This window comes from Schistocerca nitens, chromosome 6, assembly GCF_023898315.1.
Source record: "Schistocerca nitens isolate TAMUIC-IGC-003100 chromosome 6, iqSchNite1.1, whole genome shotgun sequence".
NCBI lineage: Eukaryota > Metazoa > Arthropoda > Insecta > Orthoptera > Acrididae > Schistocerca > Schistocerca nitens.
The window spans coordinates 665816305-665836382 of record NC_064619.1 but is presented as its reverse complement, the minus strand read 5'-3'; positions in this window follow the sequence as shown (position 1 = coordinate 665836382).

Below are 20078 nucleotides of genomic sequence, written 5' to 3'. Positions count from 1 at the left end.
GCAAGTGGCAGGAGTAACTATGACTCTCTTAAGGTAGCCAAATGCCTCGTCAACAGGCGAATTCCAACGGCAAACTCGAGGAGCTCCCGGCAGGAGTACTGTGAAAGTCTTAAGGTCAACAAATAATGGCGTATCGCTTCTGGTGAACTGGCCAGAGTAAGCTTGTAGATGCGACTGTGGTAAAACGAGGAGCAAGTGGCAGGAGTAACTATGACTCTCTTAAGGTAGCCAAATGCCTCGTCAACAGGCGAATTCCAACGGCAAACTCGAGGAGCTCCCGGCAGGAGTACTGTGAAAGTCTTAAGGACAACAAATAATGGCGTATCGCTTCTGGTGAACTAGCCAGAGTAAGCTTGTAGATGCGACTGTGGTAAAACGAGGAGCAAGTGGCAGGAGTAACTATGACTCTCTTAAGGTAGCCAAATGCCTCGTCAACAGGCGAATTCCAACGGCAAACTCGAGGAGCTCCCAGCAGGAGTACTGTGAAAGTCTTAAGGTCAACAAATAATGGCGTATCGCTTCTGGTGAACTAGCCAGAGTAAGCTTGTAGATGTGACTGTGGTAAAATGGGGAGCAAGTGGCAGGAGTAACTATGACTCATTTAAGGTTGCCAAATGACTCGTCAACAGGCGAATTCCAACGGCAAACTCGAGGAGCTCCCGGAAGGAGTACTGTGAAAGTCTTAAGATCAACAAATAATGGCGTATCGCTTCTGGTGAACTAGCCAGAGTAAGCTTGTAGATGCGACTGTGGTAAAACGAGGAGCAAGTGGCAGGAGTAACTATGACTCTCTTAAGGTAGCCAAATGCCTCGTCAACAGGCGAATTCCAACGGCAAACTCGAGGAGCTCCCGGAAGGAGTACTGTGAAAGCCTTAAGGTCAACAAATAATGGCGTATCGCTCCTGGTGAACTGGCCAGAGTAAGCTTGTAGATGTGACTGTGTGAAACGGGGTGCAACTGGCAGGAGTAACTATGACTCTCTTAAGGTAGCCAAATGACTCGTCAAAAGGCGAATTACATCGGCAAACCCGAGGAGCTCCCGGAAGGAGTACTGTGAAAGTCTTAAGATCAACAAATAATGGCGTATCGCTTCTGGTGAACTAGCCAGAGTAAGCTTGTAGATGCGACTGTGGTAAAACGAGGAGCAAGTGGCAGGAGTAACTATGACTCTCTTAAGGTAGCCAAATGCCTCGTCAACAGGCGAATTCCAACGGCAAACTCGAGGAGCTCCCGGAAGGAGTACTGTGAAAGTCTTAAGATCAACAAATAATGGCGTATCGCTTCTGGTGAACTAGCCAGAGTAAGCTTGTAGATGCGACTGTGGTAAAACGAGGAGCAAGTGGCAGGAGTAACTATGACTCTCTTAAGGTAGCCAAATGCCTCGTCAACAGGCGAATTCCAACGGCAAACTCGAGGAGCTCCCGGCAGGAGTACTGTGAAAGTCTTAAGATCAACAAATAATGGCGTATCGCTTCTGGTGAACTAGCCAGAGTAAGCTTGTAGATGCGACTGTGGTAAAACGAGGAGCAAGTGGCAGGAGTAACTATGACTCTCTTAAGGTAGCCAAATGCCTCGTCAACAGGCGAATTCCAACGGCAAACTCGAGGAGCTCCCGGCAGGAGTACTGTGAAAGTCTTAAGGTCAACAAATAATGGCGTATCGCTTCTGGTGAACTGGCCAGAGTAAGCTTGTAGATGCGACTGTGGTAAAACGAGGAGCAAGTGGCAGGAGTAACTATGACTCTCTTAAGGTAGCCAAATGCCTCGTCAACAGGCGAATTCCAACGGCAAACTCGAGGAGCTCCCGGCAGGAGTACTGTGAAAGTCTTAAGGACAACAAACAATGGCGTACCGCTTCTGGTGAACTACCCAGAGTAAGCTTGTAGATGCGACTGTGGTAAAACGAGGAGCAAGTGGCAGGAGTAACTATGACTCTCTTAAGGTAGCCAAATGCCTCGTCAACAGGCGAATTCCAACGGCAAACTCGAGGAGCTCCCAGCAGGAGTACTGTGAAAGTCTTAAGGTCAACAAATAATGGCGTATCGCTTCTGGTGAACTAGCCAGAGTAAGCTTGTAGATGTGACTGTGGTAAAATGGGGAGCAAGTGGCAGGAGTAACTATGACTCTCTTAAGGTAGCCAAATGCCTCGTCAACAGGAGAATTCCAACGGCACACTCGAGGAGCTCCCGGCAGGAGTACTGTGAAAGTCTTAAGGACAACAAATAATGGCGTATCGCTTCTGGTGAACTGGCCAGAGTAAGCTTGTAGATGCGACTGTGGTAAAACGAGGAGCAAGTGGCAGGAGTAACTATGACTCTCTTAAGGTAGCCAAATGCCTCGTCAACAGGCGAATTCCAACGGCAAACTCGAGGAGCTCCCGGAAGGAGTACTGTGAAAGCCTTAAGGTCAACAAATAATGGCGTATCGCTCCTGGTGAACTGGCTAGAGTAAGCTTGTAGATGTGACTGTGTGAAACGGGGTGCAACTGGCAGGAGTAACTATGACTCTCTTAAGGTAGCCAAATGACTCGTCAAAAGGCGAATTACATCGGCAAACCCGAGGAGCTCCCGGAAGGAGTACTGTGAAAGTCTTAAGATCAACAAATAATGGCGTATCGCTTCTGGTGAACTAGCCAGAGTAAGCTTGTAGATGCGACTGTGGTAAAACGAGGAGCAAGTGGCAGGAGTAACTATGACTCTCTTAAGGTAGCCAAATGCCTCGTCAACAGGCGAATTCCAACGGCAAACTCGAGGAGCTCCCGGCAGGAGTACTGTGAAAGTCTTAAGGTCAACAAATAATGGCGTATCGCTTCTGGTGAACTGGCCAGAGTAAGCTTGTAGATGCGACTGTGGTAAAACGAGGAGCAAGTGGCAGGAGTAACTATGACTCTCTTAAGGTAGCCAAATGCCTCGTCAACAGGCGAATTCCAACGGCAAACTCGAGGAGCTCCCGGCAGGAGTACTGTGAAAGTCTTAAGGACAACAAATAATGGCGTATCGCTTCTGGTGAACTAGCCAGAGTAAGCTTGTAGATGCGACTGTGGTAAAACGAGGAGCAAGTGGCAGGAGTAACTATGACTCTCTTAAGGTAGCCAAATGCCTCGTCAACAGGCGAATTCCAACGGCAAACTCGAGGAGCTCCCAGCAGGAGTACTGTGAAAGTCTTAAGGTCAACAAATAATGGCGTATCGCTTCTGGTGAACTAGCCAGAGTAAGCTTGTAGATGTGACTGTGGTAAAATGGGGAGCAAGTGGCAGGAGTAACTATGACTCATTTAAGGTTGCCAAATGACTCGTCAACAGGCGAATTCCAACGGCAAACTCGAGGAGCTCCCGGAAGGAGTACTGTGAAAGTCTTAAGATCAACAAATAATGGCGTATCGCTTCTGGTGAACTAGCCAGAGTAAGCTTGTAGATGCGACTGTGGTAAAACGAGGAGCAAGTGGCAGGAGTAACTATGACTCTCTTAAGGTAGCCAAATGCCTCGTCAACAGGCGAATTCCAACGGCAAACTCGAGGAGCTCCCGGAAGGAGTACTGTGAAAGCCTTAAGGTCAACAAATAATGGCGTATCGCTCCTGGTGAACTGGCCAGAGTAAGCTTGTAGATGTGACTGTGTGAAACGGGGTGCAACTGGCAGGAGTAACTATGACTCTCTTAAGGTAGCCAAATGACTCGTCAAAAGGCGAATTACATCGGCAAACCCGAGGAGCTCCCGGAAGGAGTACTGTGAAAGTCTTAAGATCAACAAATAATGGCGTATCGCTTCTGGTGAACTAGCCAGAGTAAGCTTGTAGATGCGACTGTGGTAAAACGAGGAGCAAGTGGCAGGAGTAACTATGACTCTCTTAAGGTAGCCAAATGCCTCGTCAACAGGCGAATTCCAACGGCAAACTCGAGGAGCTCCCGGAAGGAGTACTGTGAAAGTCTTAAGATCAACAAATAATGGCGTATCGCTTCTGGTGAACTAGCCAGAGTAAGCTTGTAGATGCGACTGTGGTAAAACGAGGAGCAAGTGGCAGGAGTAACTATGACTCTCTTAAGGTAGCCAAATGCCTCGTCAACAGGCGAATTCCAACGGCAAACTCGAGGAGCTCCCGGCAGGAGTACTGTGAAAGTCTTAAGATCAACAAATAATGGCGTATCGCTTCTGGTGAACTAGCCAGAGTAAGCTTGTAGATGCGACTGTGGTAAAACGAGGAGCAAGTGGCAGGAGTAACTATGACTCTCTTAAGGTAGCCAAATGCCTCGTCAACAGGCGAATTCCAACGGCAAACTCGAGGAGCTCCCGGCAGGAGTACTGTGAAAGTCTTAAGGTCAACAAATAATGGCGTATCGCTTCTGGTGAACTGGCCAGAGTAAGCTTGTAGATGCGACTGTGGTAAAACGAGGAGCAAGTGGCAGGAGTAACTATGACTCTCTTAAGGTAGCCAAATGCCTCGTCAACAGGCGAATTCCAACGGCAAACTCGAGGAGCTCCCGGCAGGAGTACTGTGAAAGTCTTAAGGACAACAAACAATGGCGTACCGCTTCTGGTGAACTACCCAGAGTAAGCTTGTAGATGCGACTGTGGTAAAACGAGGAGCAAGTGGCAGGAGTAACTATGACTCTCTTAAGGTAGCCAAATGCCTCGTCAACAGGCGAATTCCAACGGCAAACTCGAGGAGCTCCCAGCAGGAGTACTGTGAAAGTCTTAAGGTCAACAAATAATGGCGTATCGCTTCTGGTGAACTAGCCAGAGTAAGCTTGTAGATGTGACTGTGGTAAAATGGGGAGCAAGTGGCAGGAGTAACTATGACTCCCTTAAGGTTGCCAAATGACTCGTCAACAGGCGAATTCCAACGGCAAACTCGAGGAGCTCCCGGAAGGAGTACTGTGAAAGTCTTAAGATCAACAAATAATGGCGTATCGCTTCTGGTGAACTAGCCAGAGTAAGCTTGTAGATGCGACTGTGGTAAAACGAGGAGCAAGTGGCAGGAGTAACTATGACTCTCTTAAGGTAGCCAAATGCCTCGTCAACAGGCGAATTCCAACGGCAAACTCGAGGAGCTCCCAGCAGGAGTACTGTGAAAGTCTTAAGGTCAACAAATAATGGCGTATCGCTTCTGGTGAACTAGCCAGAGTAAGCTTGTAGATGTGACTGTGGTAAAATGGGGAGCAAGTGGCAGGAGTAACTATGACTCATTTAAGGTTGCCAAATGACTCGTCAACAGGCGAATTCCAACGGCAAACTCGGGGAGCTCCCGGAAGGAGTACTGTGAAAGTCTTAAGATCAACAAATAATGGCGTATCGCTTCTGGTGAACTAGCCAGAGTAAGCTTGTAGATGCGACTGTGGTAAAACGAGGAGCAAGTGGCAGGAGTAACTATGACTCTCTTAAGGTAGCCAAATGCCTCGTCAACAGGCGAATTCCAACGGCAAACTCGAGGAGCTCCCAGCAGGAGTACTGTGAAAGTCTTAAGGTCAACAAATAATGGCGTATCGCTTCTGGTGAACTAGCCAGAGTAAGCTTGTAGATGTGACTGTGGTAAAATGGGGAGCAAGTGGCAGGAGTAACTATGACTCTCTTAAGGTAGCCAAATGCCTCGTCAACAGGAGAATTCCAACGGCACACTCGAGGAGCTCCCGGCAGGAGTACTGTGAAAGTCTTAAGGACAACAAATAATGGCGTATCGCTTCTGGTGAACTAGCCAGAGTAAGCTTGTAGATGCGACTGTGGTAAAACGAGGAGCAAGTGGCAGGAGTAACTATGACTCTCTTAAGGTAGCCAAATGCCTCGTCAACAGGCGAATTCCAACGGCAAACTCGAGGAGCTCCCGGAAGGAGTACTGTGAAAGCCTTAAGGTCAACAAATAATGGCGTATCGCTTCTGGTGAACTAGCCAGAGTAAGCTTGTAGATGTGACTGTGGTAAAATGGGGAGCAAGTGGCAGGAGTAACTATGACTCTCTTAAGGTAGCCAAATGCCTCGTCAACAGGAGAATTCCAACGGCACACTCGAGGAGCTCCCGGCAGGAGTACTGTGAAAGTCTTAAGGACAACAAATAATGGCGTATCGCTTCTGGTGAACTGGCCAGAGTAAGCTTGTAGATGCGACTGTGGTAAAACGAGGAGCAAGTGGCAGGAGTAACTATGACTCTCTTAAGGTAGCCAAATGCCTCGTCAACAGGCGAATTCCAACGGCAAACTCGAGGAGCTCCCGGAAGGAGTACTGTGAAAGCCTTAAGGTCAACAAATAATGGCGTATCGCTCCTGGTGAACTGGCTAGAGTAAGCTTGTAGATGTGACTGTGTGAAACGGGGTGCAACTGGCAGGAGTAACTATGACTCTCTTAAGGTAGCCAAATGACTCGTCAAAAGGCGAATTACATCGGCAAACCCGAGGAGCTCCCGGAAGGAGTACTGTGAAAGTCTTAAGATCAACAAATAATGGCGTATCGCTTCTGGTGAACTAGCCAGAGTAAGCTTGTAGATGCGACTGTGGTAAAACGAGGAGCAAGTGGCAGGAGTAACTATGACTCTCTTAAGGTAGCCAAATGCCTCGTCAACAGGCGAATTCCAACGGCAAACTCGAGGAGCTCCCGGCAGGAGTACTGTGAAAGTCTTAAGGTCAACAAATAATGGCGTATCGCTTCTGGTGAACTGGCCAGAGTAAGCTTGTAGATGCGACTGTGGTAAAACGAGGAGCAAGTGGCAGGAGTAACTATGACTCTCTTAAGGTAGCCAAATGCCTCGTCAACAGGCGAATTCCAACGGCAAACTCGAGGAGCTCCCGGCAGGAGTACTGTGAAAGTCTTAAGGACAACAAATAATGGCGTATCGCTTCTGGTGAACTAGCCAGAGTAAGCTTGTAGATGCGACTGTGGTAAAACGAGGAGCAAGTGGCAGGAGTAACTATGACTCTCTTAAGGTAGCCAAATGCCTCGTCAACAGGCGAATTCCAACGGCAAACTCGAGGAGCTCCCAGCAGGAGTACTGTGAAAGTCTTAAGGTCAACAAATAATGGCGTATCGCTTCTGGTGAACTAGCCAGAGTAAGCTTGTAGATGTGACTGTGGTAAAATGGGGAGCAAGTGGCAGGAGTAACTATGACTCATTTAAGGTTGCCAAATGACTCGTCAACAGGCGAATTCCAACGGCAAACTCGAGGAGCTCCCGGAAGGAGTACTGTGAAAGTCTTAAGATCAACAAATAATGGCGTATCGCTTCTGGTGAACTAGCCAGAGTAAGCATGTAGATGCGACTGTGGTAAAACGAGGAGCAAGTGGCAGGAGTAACTATGACTCTCTTAAGGTAGCCAAATGCCTCGTCAACAGGCGAATTCCAACGGCAAACTCGAGGAGCTCCCGGAAGGAGTACTGTGAAAGCCTTAAGGTCAACAAATAATGGCGTATCGCTCCTGGTGAACTGGCCAGAGTAAGCTTGTAGATGTGACTGTGTGAAACGGGGTGCAACTGGCAGGAGTAACTATGACTCTCTTAAGGTAGCCAAATGACTCGTCAAAAGGCGAATTACATCGGCAAACCCGAGGAGCTCCCGGAAGGAGTACTGTGAAAGTCTTAAGATCAACAAATAATGGCGTATCGCTTCTGGTGAACTAGCCAGAGTAAGCTTGTAGATGCGACTGTGGTAAAACGAGGAGCAAGTGGCAGGAGTAACTATGACTCTCTTAAGGTAGCCAAATGCCTCGTCAACAGGCGAATTCCAACGGCAAACTCGAGGAGCTCCCGGAAGGAGTACTGTGAAAGTCTTAAGATCAACAAATAATGGCGTATCGCTTCTGGTGAACTAGCCAGAGTAAGCTTGTAGATGCGACTGTGGTAAAACGAGGAGCAAGTGGCAGGAGTAACTATGACTCTCTTAAGGTAGCCAAATGCCTCGTCAACAGGCGAATTCCAACGGCAAACGCGAGGAGCTCCCGGCAGGAGTACTGTGAAAGTCTTAAGATCAACAAATAATGGCGTATCGCTTCTGGTGAACTAGCCAGAGTAAGCTTGTAGATGCGACTGTGGTAAAACGAGGAGCAAGTGGCAGGAGTAACTATGACTCTCTTAAGGTAGCCAAATGCCTCGTCAACAGGCGAATTCCAACGGCAAACTCGAGGAGCTCCCGGCAGGAGTACTGTGAAAGTCTTAAGGTCAACAAATAATGGCGTATCGCTTCTGGTGAACTGGCCAGAGTAAGCTTGTAGATGCGACTGTGGTAAAACGAGGAGCAAGTGGCAGGAGTAACTATGACTCTCTTAAGGTAGCCAAATGCCTCGTCAACAGGCGAATTCCAACGGCAAACTCGAGGAGCTCCCGGCAGGAGTACTGTGAAAGTCTTAAGGACAACAAACAATGGCGTACCGCTTCTGGTGAACTATCCAGAGTAAGCTTGTAGATGCGACTGTGGTAAAACGAGGAGCAAGTGGCAGGAGTAACTATGACTCTCTTAAGGTAGCCAAATGCCTCGTCAACAGGCGAATTCCAACGGCAAACTCGAGGAGCTCCCAGCAGGAGTACTGTGAAAGTCTTAAGGTCAACAAATAATGGCGTATCGCTTCTGGTGAACTAGCCAGAGTAAGCTTGTAGATGTGACTGTGGTAAAATGGGGAGCAAGTGGCAGGAGTAACTATGACTCCCTTAAGGTTGCCAAATGACTCGTCAACAGGCGAATTCCAACGGCAAACTCGAGGAGCTCCCGGAAGGAGTACTGTGAAAGTCTTAAGATCAACAAATAATGGCGTATCGCTTCTGGTGAACTAGCCAGAGTAAGCTTGTAGATGCGACTGTGGTAAAACGAGGAGCAAGTGGCAGGAGTAACTATGACTCTCTTAAGGTAGCCAAATGCCTCGTCAACAGGCGAATTCCAACGGCAAACTCGAGGAGCTCCCAGCAGGAGTACTGTGAAAGTCTTAAGGTCAACAAATAATGGCGTATCGCTTCTGGTGAACTAGCCAGAGTAAGCTTGTAGATGTGACTGTGGTAAAATGGGGAGCAAGTGGCAGGAGTAACTATGACTCATTTAAGGTTGCCAAATGACTCGTCAACAGGCGAATTCCAACGGCAAACTCGGGGAGCTCCCGGAAGGAGTACTGTGAAAGTCTTAAGATCAACAAATAATGGCGTATCGCTTCTGGTGAACTAGCCAGAGTAAGCTTGTAGATGCGACTGTGGTAAAACGAGGAGCAAGTGGCAGGAGTAACTATGACTCTCTTAAGGTAGCCAAATGCCTCGTCAACAGGCGAATTCCAACGGCAAACTCGAGGAGCTCCCAGCAGGAGTACTGTGAAAGTCTTAAGGTCAACAAATAATGGCGTATCGCTTCTGGTGAACTAGCCAGAGTAAGCTTGTAGATGTGACTGTGGTAAAATGGGGAGCAAGTGGCAGGAGTAACTATGACTCTCTTAAGGTAGCCAAATGCCTCGTCAACAGGAGAATTCCAACGGCACACTCGAGGAGCTCCCGGCAGGAGTACTGTGAAAGTCTTAAGGACAACAAATAATGGCGTATCGCTTCTGGTGAACTGGCCAGAGTAAGCTTGTAGATGCGACTGTGGTAAAACGAGGAGCAAGTGGCAGGAGTAACTATGACTCTCTTAAGGTAGCCAAATGCCTCGTCAACAGGCGAATTCCAACGGCAAACTCGAGGAGCTCCCGGAAGGAGTACTGTGAAAGCCTTAAGGTCAACAAATAATGGCGTATCGCTCCTGGTGAACTGGCTAGAGTAAGCTTGTAGATGTGACTGTGTGAAACGGGGTGCAACTGGCAGGAGTAACTATGACTCTCTTAAGGTAGCCAAATGACTCGTCAAAAGGCGAATTACATCGGCAAACCCGAGGAGCTCCCGGAAGGAGTACTGTGAAAGTCTTAAGATCAACAAATAATGGCGTATCGCTTCTGGTGAACTAGCCAGAGTAAGCTTGTAGATGCGACTGTGGTAAAACGAGGAGCAAGTGGCAGGAGTAACTATGACTCTCTTAAGGTAGCCAAATGCCTCGTCAACAGGCGAATTCCAACGGCAAACTCGAGGAGCTCCCGGCAGGAGTACTGTGAAAGTCTTAAGGTCAACAAATAATGGCGTATCGCTTCTGGTGAACTGGCCAGAGTAAGCTTGTTGATGCGACTGTGGTAAAACGAGGAGCAAGTGGCAGGAGTAACTATGACTCTCTTAAGGTAGCCAAATGCCTCGTCAACAGGCGAATTCCAACGGCAAACTCGAGGAGCTCCCGGCAGGAGTACTGTGAAAGTCTTAAGGACAACAAATAATGGCGTATCGCTTCTGGTGAACTAGCCAGAGTAAGCTTGTAGATGCGACTGTGGTAAAACGAGGAGCAAGTGGCAGGAGTAACTATGACTCTCTTAAGGTAGCCAAATGCCTCGTCAACAGGCGAATTCCAACGGCAAACTCGAGGAGCTCCCAGCAGGAGTACTGTGAAAGTCTTAAGGTCAACAAATAATGGCGTATCGCTTCTGGTGAACTAGCCAGAGTAAGCTTGTAGATGTGACTGTGGTAAAATGGGGAGCAAGTGGCAGGAGTAACTATGACTCATTTAAGGTTGCCAAATGACTCGTCAACAGGCGAATTCCAACGGCAAACTCGAGGAGCTCCCGGAAGGAGTACTGTGAAAGTCTTAAGATCAACAAATAATGGCGTATCGCTTCTGGTGAACTAGCCAGAGTAAGCTTGTAGATGCGACTGTGGTAAAACGAGGAGCAAGTGGCAGGAGTAACTATGACTCTCTTAAGGTAGCCAAATGCCTCGTCAACAGGCGAATTCCAACGGCAAACTCGAGGAGCTCCCGGAAGGAGTACTGTGAAAGCCTTAAGGTCAACAAATAATGGCGTATCGCTCCTGGTGAACTGGCCAGAGTAAGCTTGTAGATGTGACTGTGTGAAACGGGGTGCAACTGGCAGGAGTAACTATGACTCTCTTAAGGTAGCCAAATGACTCGTCAAAAGGCGAATTACATCGGCAAACCCGAGGAGCTCCCGGAAGGAGTACTGTGAAAGTCTTAAGATCAACAAATAATGGCGTATCGCTTCTGGTGAACTAGCCAGAGTAAGCTTGTAGATGCGACTGTGGTAAAACGAGGAGCAAGTGGCAGGAGTAACTATGACTCTCTTAAGGTAGCCAAATGCCTCGTCAACAGGCGAATTCCAACGGCAAACTCGAGGAGCTCCCGGCAGGAGTACTGTGAAAGTCTTAAGGTCAACAAATAATGGCGTATCGCTTCTGGTGAACTGGCCAGAGTAAGCTTGTAGATGCGACTGTGGTAAAACGAGGAGCAAGTGGCAGGAGTAACTATGACTCTCTTAAGGTAGCCAAATGCCTCGTCAACAGGCGAATTCCAACGGCAAACTCGAGGAGCTCCCGGCAGGAGTACTGTGAAAGTCTTAAGGACAACAAATAATGGCGTACCGCTTCTGGTGAACTACCCAGAGTAAGCTTGTAGATGCGACTGTGGTAAAACGAGGAGCAAGTGGCAGGAGTAACTATGACTCTCTTAAGGTAGCCAAATGCCTCGTCAACAGGCGAATTCCAACGGCAAACTCGAGGAGCTCCCAGCAGGAGTACTGTGAAAGTCTTAAGGTCAACAAATAATGGCGTATCGCTTCTGGTGAACTAGCCAGAGTAAGCTTGTAGATGTGACTGTGGTAAAATGGGGAGCATGTGGCAGGAGTAACTATGACTCCCTTAAGGTTGCCAAATGACTCGTCAACAGGCGAATTCCAACGGCAAACTCGAGGAGCTCCCGGAAGGAGTACTGTGAAAGTCTTAAGATCAACAAATAATGGCGTATCGCTTCTGGTGAACTAGCCAGAGTAAGCTTGTAGATGCGACTGTGGTAAAACGAGGAGCAAGTGGCAGGAGTAACTATGACTCTCTTAAGGTAGCCAAATGCCTCGTCAACAGGCGAATTCCAACGGCAAACTCGAGGAGCTCCCAGCAGGAGTACTGTGAAAGTCTTAAGGTCAACAAATAATGGCGTATCGCTTCTGGTGAACTAGCCAGAGTAAGCTTGTAGATGTGACTGTGGTAAAATGGGGAGCAAGTGGCAGGAGTAACTATGACTCATTTAAGGTTGCCAAATGACTCGTCAACAGGCGAATTCCAACGGCAAACTCGGGGAGCTCCCGGAAGGAGTACTGTGAAAGTCTTAAGATCAACAAATAATGGCGTATCGCTTCTGGTGAACTAGCCAGAGTAAGCTTGTAGATGCGACTGTGGTAAAACGAGGAGCAAGTGGCAGGAGTAACTATGACTCTCTTAAGGTAGCCAAATGCCTCGTCAACAGGCGAATTCCAACGGCAAACTCGAGGAGCTCCCAGCAGGAGTACTGTGAAAGTCTTAAGGTCAACAAATAATGGCGTATCGCTTCTGGTGAACTAGCCAGAGTAAGCTTGTAGATGTGACTGTGGTAAAATGGGGAGCAAGTGGCAGGAGTAACTATGACTCTCTTAAGGTAGCCAAATGCCTCGTCAACAGGAGAATTCCAACGGCACACTCGAGGAGCTCCCGGCAGGAGTACTGTGAAAGTCTTAAGGACAACAAATAATGGCGTATCGCTTCTGGTGAACTGGCCAGAGTAAGCTTGTAGATGCGACTGTGGTAAAACGAGGAGCAAGTGGCAGGAGTAACTATGACTCTCTTAAGGTAGCCAAATGCCTCGTCAACAGGCGAATTCCAACGGCAAACTCGAGGAGCTCCCGGAAGGAGTACTGTGAAAGCCTTAAGGTCAACAAATAATGGCGTATCGCTCCTGGTGAACTGGCTAGAGTAAGCTTGTAGATGTGACTGTGTGAAACGGGGTGCAACTGGCAGGAGTAACTATGACTCTCTTAAGGTAGCCAAATGACTCGTCAAAAGGCGAATTACATCGGCAAACCCGAGGAGCTCCCGGAAGGAGTACTGTGAAAGTCTTAAGATCAACAAATAATGGCGTATCGCTTCTGGTGAACTAGCCAGAGTAAGCTTGTAGATGCGACTGTGGTAAAACGAGGAGCAAGTGGCAGGAGTAACTATGACTCTCTTAAGGTAGCCAAATGCCTCGTCAACAGGCGAATTCCAACGGCAAACTCGAGGAGCTCCCGGCAGGAGTACTGTGAAAGTCTTAAGGTCAACAAATAATGGCGTATCGCTTCTGGTGAACTGGCCAGAGTAAGCTTGTAGATGCGACTGTGGTAAAACGAGGAGCAAGTGGCAGGAGTAACTATGACTCTCTTAAGGTAGCCAAATGCCTCGTCAACAGGCGAATTCCAACGGCAAACTCGAGGAGCTCCCGGCAGGAGTACTGTGAAAGTCTTAAGGACAACAAATAATGGCGTATCGCTTCTGGTGAACTAGCCAGAGTAAGCTTGTAGATGCGACTGTGGTAAAACGAGGAGCAAGTGGCAGGAGTAACTATGACTCTCTTAAGGTAGCCAAATGCCTCGTCAACAGGCGAATTCCAACGGCAAACTCGAGGAGCTCCCAGCAGGAGTACTGTGAAAGTCTTAAGGTCAACAAATAATGGCGTATCGCTTCTGGTGAACTAGCCAGAGTAAGCTTGTAGATGTGACTGTGGTAAAATGGGGAGCAAGTGGCAGGAGTAACTATGACTCATTTAAGGTTGCCAAATGACTCGTCAACAGGCGAATTCCAACGGCAAACTCGAGGAGCTCCCGGAAGGAGTACTGTGAAAGTCTTAAGATCAACAAATAATGGCGTATCGCTTCTGGTGAACTAGCCAGAGTAAGCTTGTAGATGCGACTGTGGTAAAACGAGGAGCAAGTGGCAGGAGTAACTATGACTCTCTTAAGGTAGCCAAATGCCTCGTCAACAGGCGAATTCCAACGGCAAACTCGAGGAGCTCCCGGAAGGAGTACTGTGAAAGCCTTAAGGTCAACAAATAATGGCGTATCGCTCCTGGTGAACTGGCCAGAGTAAGCTTGTAGATGCGACTGTGGTAAAGCGAGGAGCAAGTGGCAGGAGTAACTATGACTCTCTTAAGGTAGCCAAATGCCTCGTCAACAGGCGAATTCCAACGGCAAACTCGAGGAGCTCCCGGAAGGAGTACTGTGAAAGCCTTAAGGTCAACAAATAATGGCGTATCGCTCCTGGTGAACTGGCCAGAGTAAGCTTGTAGATGTGACTGTGTGAAACGGGGTGCAACTGGCAGGAGTAACTATGACTCTCTTAAGGTAGCCAAATGACTCGTCAAAAGGCGAAATACATCGGCAAACTCGAGGAGCTCCCGGAAGGAGTACTGTGAAAGTCTTAAGATCAACAAATAATGGCGTATCGCTTCTGGTGAACTAGCCAGAGTAAGCTTGTAGATGCGACTGTGGTAAAACGAGGAGCAAGTGGCAGGAGTAACTATGACTCTCTTAAGGTAGCCAAATGCCTCGTCAACAGGCGAATTCCAACGGCAAACTCGAGGAGCTCCCGGCAGGAGTACTGTGAAAGTCTTAAGGTCAACAAATAATGGCGTATCGCTTCTGGTGAACTGGCCAGAGTAAGCTTGTAGATGCGACTGTGGTAAAACGAGGAGCAAGTGGCAGGAGTAACTATGACTCTCTTAAGGTAGCCAAATGCCTCGTCAACAGGCGAATTCCAACGGCAAACTCGAGGAGCTCCCGGCAGGAGTACTGTGAAAGTCTTAAGGACAACAAATAATGGCGTATCGCTTCTGGTGAACTACCCAGAGTAAGCTTGTAGATGCGACTGTGGTAAAACGAGGAGCAAGTGGCAGGAGTAACTATGACTCTCTTAAGGTAGCCAAATGCCTCGTCAACAGGCGAATTCCAACGGCAAACTCGAGGAGCTCCCAGCAGGAGTACTGTGAAAGTCTTAAGGTCAACAAATAATGGCGTATCGCTTCTGGTGAACTAGCCAGAGTAAGCTTGTAGATGTGACTGTGGTAAAATGGGGAGCAAGTGGCAGGAGTAACTATGACTCCCTTAAGGTTGCCAAATGACTCGTCAACAGGCGAATTCCAACGGCAAACTCGAGGAGCTCCCGGAAGGAGTACTGTGAAAGTCTTAAGATCAACAAATAATGGCGTATCGCTTCTGGTGAACTGGCCAGAGTAAGCTTGTAGATGCGACTGTGGTAAAACGAGGAGCAAGTGGCAGGAGTAACTATGACTCTCTTAAGGTAGCCAAATGCCTCGTCAACAGGCGAATTCCAACGGCAAACTCGAGGAGCTCCCGGAAGGAGTACTGTGAAAGCCTTAAGGTCAACAAATAATGGCGTATCGCTCCTGGTGAACTGGCTAGAGTAAGCTTGTAGATGTGACTGTGTGAAACGGGGTGCAACTGGCAGGAGTAACTATGACTCTCTTAAGGTAGCCAAATGACTCGTCAAAAGGCGAATTACATCGGCAAACCCGAGGAGCTCCCGGAAGGAGTACTGTGAAAGTCTTAAGATCAACAAATAATGGCGTATCGCTTCTGGTGAACTAGCCAGAGTAAGCTTGTAGATGCGACTGTGGTAAAACGAGGAGCAAGTGGCAGGAGTAACTATGACTCTCTTAAGGTAGCCAAATGCCTCGTCAACAGGCGAATTCCAACGGCAAACTCGAGGAGCTCCCGGCAGGAGTACTGTGAAAGTCTTAAGGTCAACAAATAATGGCGTATCGCTTCTGGTGAACTGGCCAGAGTAAGCTTGTAGATGCGACTGTGGTAAAACGAGGAGCAAGTGGCAGGAGTAACTATGACTCTCTTAAGGTAGCCAAATGCCTCGTCAACAGGCGAATTCCAACGGCAAACTCGAGGAGCTCCCGGCAGGAGTACTGTGAAAGTCTTAAGGTCAACAAATAATGGCGTATCGCTTCTGGTGAACTAGCCAGAGTAAGCTTGTAGATGTGACTGTGGTAAAATGGGGAGCAAGTGGCAGGAGTAACTATGACTCATTTAAGGTTGCCAAATGACTCGTCAACAGGCGAATTCCAACGGCAAACTCGAGGAGCTCCCGGAAGGAGTACTGTGAAAGTCTTAAGATCAACAAATAATGGCGTATCGCTTCTGGTGAACTAGCCAGAGTAAGCTTGTAGATGCGACTGTGGTAAAACGAGGAGCAAGTGGCAGGAGTAACTATGACTCTCTTAAGGTAGCCAAATGCCTCGTCAACAGGCGAATTCCAACGGCAAACTCGAGGAGCTCCCGGAAGGAGTACTGTGAAAGCCTTAAGGTCAACAAATAATGGCGTATCGCTCCTGGTGAACTGGCCAGAGTAAGCTTGTAGATGTGACTGTGTGAAACGGGGTGCAACTGGCAGGAGTAACTATGACTCTCTTAAGGTAGCCAAATGACTCGTCAAAAGGCGAATTACATCGGCAAACCCGAGGAGCTCCCGGAAGGAGTACTGTGAAAGTCTTAAGATCAACAAATAATGGCGTATCGCTTCTGGTGAACTAGCCAGAGTAAGCTTGTAGATGCGACTGTGGTAAAACGAGGAGCAAGTGGCAGGAGTAACTATGACTCTCTTAAGGTAGCCAAATGCCTCGTCAACAGGCGAATTCCAACGGCAAACTCGAGGAGCTCCCGGAAGGAGTACTGTGAAAGTCTTAAGATCAACAAATAATGGCGTATCGCTTCTGGTGAACTAGCCAGAGTAAGCTTGTAGATGCGACTGTGGTAAAACGAGGAGCAAGTGGCAGGAGTAACTATGACTCTCTTAAGGTAGCCAAATGACTCGTCAACAGGCGAATTCCAACGGCAAACTCGAGGAGCTCCCGGCAGGAGTACTGTGAAAGTCTTAAGGTCAACAAATAATGGCGTATCGCTTCTGGTGAACTGGCCAGAGTAAGCTTGTAGATGCGACTGTGGTAAAACGAGGAGCAAGTGGCAGGAGTAACTATGACTCTCTTAAGGTAGCCAAATGCCTCGTCAACAGGCGAATTCCAACGGCAAACTCGAGGAGCTCCCGGCAGGAGTACTGTGAAAGTCTTAAGGACAACAAATAATGGCGTATCGCTTCTGGTGAACTAGCCAGAGTAAGCTTGTAGATGCGACTGTGGTAAAACGAGGAGCAAGTGGCAGGAGTAACTATGACTCTCTTAAGGTAGCCAAATGCCTCGTCAACAGGCGAATTCCAACGGCAAACTCGAGGAGCTCCCAGCAGGAGTACTGTGAAAGTCTTAAGGTCAACAAATAATGGCGTATCGCTTCTGGTGAACTAGCCAGAGTAAGCTTGTAGATGTGACTGTGGTAAAATGGGGAGCAAGTGGCAGGAGTAACTATGACTCATTTAAGGTTGCCAAATGACTCGTCAACAGGCGAATTCCAACGGCAAACTCGAGGAGCTCCCGGAAGGAGTACTGTGAAAGTCTTAAGATCAACAAATAATGGCGTATCGCTTCTGGTGAACTAGCCAGAGTAAGCTTGTAGATGCGACTGTGGTAAAACGAGGAGCAAGTGGCAGGAGTAACTATGACTCTCTTAAGGTAGCCAAATGCCTCGTCAACAGGCGAATTCCAACGGCAAACTCGAGGAGCTCCCGGAAGGAGTACTGTGAAAGCCTTAAGGTCAACAAATAATGGCGTATCGCTCCTGGTGAACTGGCCAGAGTAAGCTTGTAGATGTGACTGTGTGAAACGGGGTGCAACTGGCAGGAGTAACTATGACTCTCTTAAGGTAGCCAAATGACTCGTCAAAAGGCGAAATACATCGGCAAACTCGAGGAGCTCCCGGAAGGAGTACTGTGAAAGTCTTAAGATCAACAAATAATGGCGTATCGCTTCTGGTGAACTAGCCAGAGTAAGCTTGTAGATGCGACTGTGGTAAAACGAGGAGCAAGTGGCAGGAGTAACTATGACTCTCTTAAGGTAGCCAAATGCCTCGTCAACAGGCGAATTCCAACGGCAAACTCGAGGAGCTCCCGGCAGGAGTACTGTGAAAGTCTTAAGGTCAACAAATAATGGCGTATCGCTTCTGGTGAACTGGCCAGAGTAAGCTTGTAGATGCGACTGCGGTAAAACGAGGAGCAAGTGGCAGGATTAACTATGACTCTCTTAAGGTAGCCAAATGCCTCGTCAACAGGCGAATTCCAACGGCAAACTCGAGGAGCTCCCGGCAGGAGTACTGTGAAAGTCTTAAGGACAACAAATAATGGCGTATCGCTTCTGGTGAACTACCCAGAGTAAGCTTGTAGATGCGACTGTGGTAAAACGAGGAGCAAGTGGCAGGAGTAACTATGACTCTCTTAAGGTAGCCAAATGCCTCGTCAACAGGCGAATTCCAACGGCAAACTCGAGGAGCTCCCAGCAGGAGTACTGTGAAAGTCTTAAGGTCAACAAATAATGGCGTATCGCTTCTGGTGAACTAGCCAGAGTAAGCTTGTAGATGTGACTGTGGTAAAATGGGGAGCAAGTGGCAGGAGTAACTATGACTCCCTTAAGGTTGCCAAATGACTCGTCAACAGGCGAATTCCAACGGCAAACTCGAGGAGCTCCCGGAAGGAGTACTGTGAAAGTCTTAAGATCAACAAATAATGGCGTATCGCTTCTGGTGAACTAGCCAGAGTAAGCTTGTAGATGCGACTGTGGTAAAACGAGGAGCAAGTGGCAGGAGTAACTATGACTCTCTTAAGGTAGCCAAATGCCTCGTCAACAGGCGAATTCCAACGGCAAACTCGAGGAGCTCCCAGCAGGAGTACTGTGAAAGTCTTAAGGTCAACAGATAATGGCGTATCGCTTCTGGTGAACTAGCCAGAGTAAGCTTGTAGATGTGACTGTGGTAAAATGGGGAGCAAGTGGCAGGAGTAACTATGACTCCCTTAAGGTTGCCAAATGACTCGTCAACAGGCGAATTCCAACGGCAAACTCGAGGAGCTCCCGGAAGGAGTACTGTGAAAGTCTTAAGATCAACAAATAATGGCGTATCGCTTCTGGTGAACTAGCCAGAGTAAGCTTGTAGATGCGACTGTGGTAAAACGAGGAGCAAGTGGCAGGAGTAACTATGACTCTCTTAAGGTAGCCAAATGCCTCGTCAACAGGCGAATTCCAACGGCAAACTCGAGGAGCTCCCGGAAGGAGTACTGTGAAAGCCTTAAGGTCAACAAATAATGGCGTATCGCTCCTGGTGAACTGGCTAGAGTAAGCTTGTAGATGTGACTGTGTGAAACGGGGTGCAACTGGCAGGAGTAACTATGACTCTCTTAAGGTAGCCAAATGACTCGTCAAAAGGCGAATTACATCGGCAAACCCGAGGAGCTCCCGGAAGGAGTACTGTGAAAGTCTTAAGATCAACAAATAATGGCGTATCGCTTCTGGTGAACTAGCCAGAGTAAGCTTGTAGATGCGACTGTGGTAAAACGAGGAGCAAGTGGCAGGAGTAACTATGACTCTCTTAAGGTAGCCAAATGCCTCGTCAACAGGCGAATTCCAACGGCAAACTCGAGGAGCTCCCGGCAGGAGTACTGTGAAAGTCTTAAGGTCAACAAATAATGGCGTATCGCTTCTGGTGAACTGGCCAGAGTAAGCTTTTAGATGCGACTGTGGTAATACGAGGAGCAAGTGGCAGGAGTAACTATGACTCTCTTAAGGTTGCCAAATGCCTCGTCAACAGGCGAATTCCAACGGCAAACTCGAGGAGCTCCCGGCAGGAGTACTGTGAAAGTCTTAAGGACAACAAATAATGGCGTATCGCTTCTGGTGAACTAGCCAGAGTAAGCTTGTAGATGCGACTGTGGTAAAACGAGGAGCAAGTGGCAGGAGTAACTATGACTCTCTTAAGGTAGCCAAATGCCTCGTCAACAGGCGAATTCCAACGGCAAACTCGAGGATCTCCCAGCAGGAGTACTGTGAAAGTCTTAAGGTCAACAAATAATGGCGTATCGCTTCTGGTGAACTAGCCAGAGTAAGCTTGTAGATGTGACTGTGGTAAAATGGGGAGCAAGTGGCAGGAGTAACTATGACTCATTTAAGGTTGCCAAATGACTCGTCAACAGGCGAATTCCAACGGCAAACTCGAGGAGCTCCCGGAAGGAGTACTGTGAAAGTCTTAAGATCAACAAATAATGGCGTATCGCTTCTGGTGAACTAGCCAGAGTAAGCTTGTAGATGCGACTGTGGTAAAACGAGGAGCAAGTGGCAGGAGTAACTATGACTCTCTTAAGGTA